This window comes from Malaclemys terrapin, chromosome 7, assembly GCF_027887155.1.
Source record: "Malaclemys terrapin pileata isolate rMalTer1 chromosome 7, rMalTer1.hap1, whole genome shotgun sequence".
Classification (NCBI taxonomy): domain Eukaryota; kingdom Metazoa; phylum Chordata; order Testudines; family Emydidae; genus Malaclemys; species Malaclemys terrapin.
Window position 1 is genome coordinate 104,918,158 of NC_071511.1, and position 8,096 is coordinate 104,926,253.

Here is an 8,096-nt window from a genome sequence, read left to right on the forward strand (position 1 = left end):
CTTCCTGCAATGTCTAGGCGAAATGCATGGACATGTGACTTGTCTATTTGACTCCAACCACCATCGCGTTACTGTACTTTTCCACAGTAAGAACAGTGGGATTCCCTCCACATGGCCAAAGATATAAAAGGCCCTGGAAACCCCTCCAATTTGCCTCTATCCTGCTCCAGCCTCTGGACTAGGAACTTATACAAATGGGAGCATTCTAACCAAAGAATTGAGGACCTTCCAATGATTTAGAAGCAGCCAGAGACTTGACTTAAGCTAGCAGTTTGTTCCATCACTGCTACAAGCCTGAACCAAGAACTTTGCAATTATTGTAGGTATTTGATTCCTTTAACCAATTTTAACTCTCACCTTCCTTCTTTTTATGAATAAACCTTTAGATTTTAGATACTAAAGGATTGGCATCAGCGTGATTTTGGGGTAAGATCTAAGTTATATATTGACCTGGGTGTGTGGCTGGTCCTTTGTGATCAGAAGAACCTTTTATTTGAACAGATTGGTTTTAAAGAACCACTCATCTCTAAGTCTAGTGTTTTCAGTGATAATACAAGGACTGGAATGCCTAAGGAAACTGCTTTTGACTTCTTGTTAGCTTGTGTGGTGAAACAGAAGTTTACTTTTGTTGCTGGTTTGGTGTATCCTATGGGGGATTAGCCACCAGTCTTGGGGTGTAGCTGCCCTATTTCTCAGCAGTTTGTCCTGAATTTGGCATTCTCAGTTGTGGCCCAAGAAGGCACGGTTACAAAAGGTATCCAGGCTTATTTTTCTGAATGCTATTTCTTTACCATGGTTCAGTACATTGGGTAGCTGCTAGGAATGACATCTACTAGTAAATCTCTACTGCCTAAGATCAAATTTTATCCCTGAATGTGTAGCTTTCTTTAAAAGAAAGAGAGAAAGTGTAAAACCGAATCAACCCTTCCACTGTAGTCTGGCACCCTGCCTTGGCAGTGATGAGTACTCGATGCCTTAAAGAAAATGAGAACATAATAGGCCAATGTTCAAAAAAGCCTTGATCTTGCAAGGTGCTGAGGACTTTTGTGACATGCTGAGCATCTTCAACTCCTACAGACTTCAATAAGAGTTGAAGGTGCTCAGCACCTTAAAGAACTGAGTAGTAAATCAGAAAGAATTCTTTTGCCACACCCAAAGGTAAGCAACTTGGGCACAGAATCTTGAAGTTTAATTTTGGATGATCTTATCTGCATCTTGAATTTGGTCTGCATGGCAAGTTTTATGGCGGGAGGGGAAACAATAAAATTCATATGGATCATTTTAACAGAAAATAATGAACAAATAGGGCTGAGAAAAGTCTCTGATATTCATGAGTTAATATAATATTGAAATTATGGAAGCAATAAGAGATGTGCTTTTAAATATACAGGACCAAATTCATTCCTGTTGTAAGGAGGGACAACCTTTTTTCATTTCAGTGGAGTTGCAAGCCACTTACACAAGATCTGATTGTGGCCCTCAATGCTGTGTTATTGGAAGAGATTAATTCATGTTTTATTACCATTACTAAAATATTATAACTAGACCTGGTCGGAACCCAGAATTCTCATTCCCTAAGAAATTCCAAAAGTTTGATTTTTTTTCCCATTTCAAATCAGAATGAAAAAAAATGAAATTTCACACAGAATGAAATTCTGTTTTGACCTTATCAAAAGTTTAGCTTAAATAAGGTCATCGCCATAGATCTGAGCATCTTCCAGAAGTGCATTAAGCAACATGGCTAACATTTGTCACATGTTTTTTCTCTCATCATCTCCTATGTGGGAGAAATGTGAACAGTGAAGTGTTTTTTATTTTTATACACAGACACACACACATGTTGCTATATGTTGGTTGGAAAAGGCAAGGTCAAATAAATGTGCCTTGCTGTTAGGATGGAAAGAAGATGATGAGATTTGCAATGGTCCTTAATTCCTGGAGAGGGCATTCCAGAGTCTTGGGCTGGCCCTGAGAAACTTCCATCTGCAGCACAGCTGAGCTGTACCATTATGGTAGAAAGTTCCATTGTGCTAGAAGAGTGAAGTCATCAAATATGGCTTTCATCCCAGAGTTTTAGTCAGTATTTTAGATATCCTGGGCCCAGGCCATGGAGCACTTTTACAATAAGGACTGAGACCTTGAACTTCATCCAATATTATATGGAAATCCAAAATAGAGAATGGAGGATAAAATTGATGTACTCATGGTAGCCAGGATTGCTGAGGATACATGCTGTAGTGTTGTGTACCAGCTGGAGTTTCCTAAGTGCTGATGGCTTCATGGCCAGGTATATTGCATTGCTTGCTCAGGAACAGAAGGTTTGACACTGGGCAGTAGTTGGCTAGAACTGATGTAGCCAAGAAGTAAAATAGAATTCTTGTTCTAAATATATTTTTTCTGCTGTGTTTGTTTTAGCAAAAAAATAAAGATGAGCATAAAATTTTAAAAGTAAAATTATTGATGCTGAAAGCAAGAAGAAGAGCAAAAAATAATCCCAGACTCCAATCCTGCAAGTTTCTCCATCAATCTAGAACCCCAGTTAAGTCAACAGGGCTATACAGGGTGCCCATGCACCATGAATTATAGGACTGGGGCCTTATTTTTGTACATACAAACACTAGTCTAATTTCATGTTCTGTTCTAGATAGATCCTACAGTAGATTGTATAATTATTCTCAACCCATATAAATCCACATCTCACTCCCCTTACAGTCTCATTGGATCAGATTCTCATCTTCCTTTAACTGGTTTTAGTTTCCAACAACTTAAGTGAATGTTACTCCTGATTTAGACTGGTGTGGGATCAGAATCAAGTCATACAATAAAGCTACACATGAGAGTAAGGTGAGCAGTGTTTAGCCCATGTAAGGAACAATTCATAAAACAGTCCAGGGAGATGATTGACATCAATATTCACTTAGGGCCTAGCTCTGCTGCCTTTACTCAGGTTGTGCAGTGACTTAGGGTGGGTCTATTCTACAACGGCACAACCACGGTGCTCACTTAACTACATTTCTCGGGGCGGGGTGTGTGTGAAAAAGCTAAGCAATGTAGCTAGATCTACCTAAGTTTTAGGCATAGACCAGGCCTTACTCTGAGTATTCCCATTGGTTCCAGTTTTGGGACTAGTCCAATACAGAATAAGGTCCTGACTCAGATCTGCATTTAAACAAGTGCAATTCTAAACATGTACTCAAGTCCAAGTGACTCAGTGGGACTTAAATTAAGTACATGCTGTCCTTAATAGGGATGTTTTCCTGAACAGAAGCTTAACACCAGGAGGCAGAATGTGACCCCTAAGATTACACGACAAATGTTAAAAGGCAGTGATTGCTGTGCTAAGCTTGCCTTCCTGAAACTATAGTTTTAAAACATGTTTTCTTGATCTGCTATCTTAACCCTCATGAGATGTTTAACTGTCTTATTACAGAAAGAGAACAGTGAAAAGGGAATTTAAGGAAAGGCACTGACTCCCTTAAGATTACCCTGGAAACACAAAGGCCATGTCATTTTAAAAAGTCCGGAGTTTAAAATTGCTTGTTTGAATCTGAAACCTTTAATTAAAGTATTAAATCTACTCATTCTTAAAGTCATTTCCATCTCAATTGCAATCCAAACAAATCTGCCCCAAGGCTTATCATAGCAAAGAGGTTTCAGACCAAAAAACCAAGGTTACGTCAAACTGGCAGGAGTTACTTTGTGTCAGGTGCTAAAGTTAATGTGTGCCTCAGGCAGATGAAGAGCATTAGCCCATACAGCAATGAAACGTCAAAGGACATGTGATAAATTACTATGTATGACAATCAAATACAAGTCAAAGCCTGTGCATTGTGGCAAAAAGAGTAATACGTATGGAACACATTGTGCAATCAGTTCCTAAAGAGAATTCTCATTGAAGCTAATGGAGAGTTGCACTTAATAATCAATTACAAAATATTGCTGTGTATAAATTTATATTATAAATGTAATATCTTTATATTGTATATATCTGTGTGTGCACATATTGCCCAATTATTGTAATATGCACATACATTATCAAATATTTCTTTTTTCAAACTTTTCTCTTGTGATTCCCTCCCTCCCCCTTACATTCATATAATGACTATTCTCGATAAAGGTTTGCCAGAGACTGCACGAATGAACAAGTGAACTGGATGAAATTGTCAGTAATTCTGGACACTAAAACAATGTAAGTGTTACAAAGAAAAAGGAACTTTGTTATCGGGCTTAGAGACAGGCAACCAAATCCTATATACATTAATGCCTCTTTATACTGATTTGGAAGTTTGAGGATACCTAAAAGTGGATGCAAATTATATTCACTGTATTGGAAAGCAGCCTTCATGTGAATGAGAATAAGGTCCAGGATATGTAATTATTATTATTATAGCAAATTTCATAACAATCTAAATACACTGTACTGAACTTTCATAAAGCACCTTGATTTGTACAAGCAATGCAAATGTGAGCCTTATAGATCAGGCTCTGTGTACCTGGATTCAGCAGCATTCTGATGTGACAAGCTGGAAATTTTGTGGCAGCTTCATTTAAATTTTAGAAATTGAGGATTTAATGAATGAAATGAGGAAATGAAATAGTACAGTCATTAAAGATGCCCCAGTATTATTTATTTTGATATTAAATCCAGCCTATTTTACATTAGCCACACATTTTCAATATTTAATTATGCCAAATTGAAAATGCAGAACTACATCCTAGAAGTTGTCAGGGGGAAGTTGAGGATTATGACACTCGGTAGGTGGCAGATGTAGTATGATGTGGTTTAGGATTGTGGAATGAACAGATTAGTTGGATGCATCTGCTAAATGATCAGCAGTGAGGTAGTTAATGTTGACATTTAAACGGACATCTTTAGGTTTCAGTCTTAATCTATAGAAGATGTATTTTTAAGACGTTTTGGCTAACATGTTTTAACTAAAGCCAATGTAGACAAGGCAAATTGTATTTTAACAAGTGTTAGCTGGTCAATGTGAACAGTAGGCTTGCTCTCAGGCTTCACTTCAACCAGTTTGTGTTAAAATACAATCATGAAATTGCAGAACTGCTAACTATGGTATGTAGTTATGGTATGAAATCAGCTAGCGTGCCACATGACTGGAGGGTAGCTAATGCAAAGCCAATTTTTAAAAAAGGTTCTGGGGTAATCCTGGCAATTGCCAGTAAGTCTAACTTTAGTACCAGGCAAATTGGTTGAAACTATAGTAAAGAACAGAATTATCAAAGACACATAAATGAACACAGTATGTTGGGGAAGAGTCAACATGGCTTTTGTAAAGGGAAATCATGCTCACCAATCTATTAGAATTCTTTGAGGGAGTTAACAAGCATGTGGAGAAGCGTGATCCAGTCAATATATTGGATTTGGACTTTCAGAAAGCCTTTGACAAGGTCTCTCACCAAAGGCTCTTAAACAAAGTAAGGAGTAATGGGATAAGAGGGAAGGTCTTCTCATGGATCAGCAACTGGTTAAAAGATAGGAAACAAAGGGTAGGAATAAATGGTCCATTTTCACAATGGAGCAGAGGTGTAAGTAAGCCGGTATGGTCTGGTATGGTGTATCGGCAAGAGCCAGTACACCGTGCCGGATTGGCTTCCCCAAGCTGGCGATTTAAAGGGCCCAGGGCTCCCTGCAGCGGCCGGAACCCCGGACCCTTTAAATTGCCTCCCGAGCCCCACTGCCGGAGCCCTGGGGTAGCGGCAGCAGGGCTCCGTTGGTGATTTAAAGGGCCTGGAGCTCCACTGCAGTAGCCCCAGGCCTTTAAATCGCCCCTGAGCCCTGGGGCTCCCAGCCGCCTCTGCAACTGGTAGCTCCGGGGGTGATTTAACGGCCCTGGGGCTCCCAGCTGCAGCCAGAGCCCCTGGGCCTTTAAGTCTTGATTGAAAGGGCCTGGGTATTTAAAAGCCCCCCCTTCCAGTTGAGGCCACACCTCTTCCAATTGAGGCCATGCCCCCTGCTCAGGACTCCAGCACACCAGTAAGTCCTTTAAGTTACTTTCACCCCTGCAATGGAGACATATAAATAGAGGGGTTTCTGCAAGGATCTGTACTGGATCTGTACTGTGATATTCATAAATGATCTGGAAAAGAGGGTGAATGGTGAGGTGCCAAAATTTGCAGTTAATACAATATTACTCAAGATAATTAAATCCAAAACTGACTGTGAAGAGTTACAAAGCGATCTCCCTAACCTGGATGACAGGGCAACAAAATGGCAGATGAAATTCAATGTTGATAAGTGCAATGTAATCATAAGACTAGAAGGGACCTCAAGAGGTCATCTAGTCCAGTCCCCTGCACTCATGGCAGGACTAACTATTATCTAGACCATTCCTGACAGGTGTTTGTCTTATCTTCTCTTAAAAATCTCCAATGATGGCGATTCCACACCCTTCCCAGGCAACTTGTTCCAGTGCTTAACCACCCTGACAGTTAGGAAGTTTTTTCCTAATGTCCAGCCTAAACCTCTCTTGCTGCAATTTTAAGTCTATTGCTTCTTGTCTTATCCTCAGAGGTTAAGAAGAACATTTTTTCTCCCTCCTCCTTCTAACAATCTTTTATGTACTTGAAAACTGTTATATCCCCTCTCAGTCATCTCTTTTCCAGACTAAACAAACCCATTTTTTTCCAATCTTCCCTCATAGGTCATGTCTTCTAGACCTTTAATCATTTTTGTTACTCTTCTCTGGACTTTCTCTAATTTGTCCACAATCTTTCCTGAAATGTGATGCCCAGAACTGGGTACAATACTCCAGTTGAGGACTAATCAGCGTGGAGTAGAGCAGAAGAATTACTTCTTGTGTCTTGCTTACAACACTCCTGCTAATACATCCCAGAATGATGTTCACTTTTTTTGCAGCAGTGTTACACTGTTGAACCATATTTAGCTTATGATCCACTATGACTCCCAGATCCCTTCCTAGGGTACTCCTTCCTAGGCAGTCATTTCCCATTTTGTATGTGTGCAACTGATTGTTCCTTTCTAAATGGAGTACATTGCATTTGTCCTTATTGAATTTCATCCTATTTACTTCAGACCATTACTCCAGTTTGCCCAGATCATTTTGAATTTTAATCCTATCCTCCAAAGCACTTCCAACCCCTCCCAGCTTTGTATTGTCTGCAAACTTTATAAGTGTACTCTCTATGCCACTATCTAAATCATTGATGAAGATATTTAACAGAACTGGACCCAGAACTGATCCCTGTGGGACCCCACTCATTATGCCCTTCCACCATGATTGTGAACCACTGATAACTACTCTCTGGGAATGGTTTTCCAACCAATTTTGCACCCACCTTATAGAAGCTCCATCTAGGTTGCATTTCCTTAGTTTGTTTATGCACATTTTTTATGTGCATAGTATAATGCATATTGGAAGAAATAATCCCAACTATACATACAAAATTATGGGGTAGCTGTTTCCACTCAAGAAAGAGATCTTGGAGTCATCCTGGATAGTTCTCTGAAAACATCTGCTCAATGTGTAGTCAAAAAATCTAATAGAATGCTAGGAAACATTAGGAAAAGGTTAGATAATAAAACAGCAAATATCATGTCACTATATAAATCCATGGTATGCCCACACCTTGAATACTATGTGCAGTTCTGGTTGTCTCATCTCAAAAAAGGTATATTAGAATTGAAAAGGGTGCAGAGAAAGGGCAGAGACTAGAGATATGGAACAGCGTCCATCCGAGAAGAAATTAAAAAGATGGGACTGTTCATTTTAGAAAAGAGATGACTAAGAGGGGATATGATAGAGATCTATAAAATCATTAATGGTGTGGAGAAAGTGAACATACACAAAACACAAGAACTAGGTGGTCACCTGATGAAACTAATAGGCATCTGGTTTAAAACAAACAAAAGGAAGTACTTCTTCACACAATGCACAGTCAATCCATGGAACTCATTGCCAGGGATGTTGTGAAGGCCAAAAGTATAACTGAGTTAAAAAAAATTAGATAAGTTCATAGAGGTTAGGCCCATCAATGGCTATTAGGCAACATAGTCAGGGATGCAACTCCATGCTCCTGATGTTCCTAAACCTCCCCCTGCCAGAAGCTGAGACTGG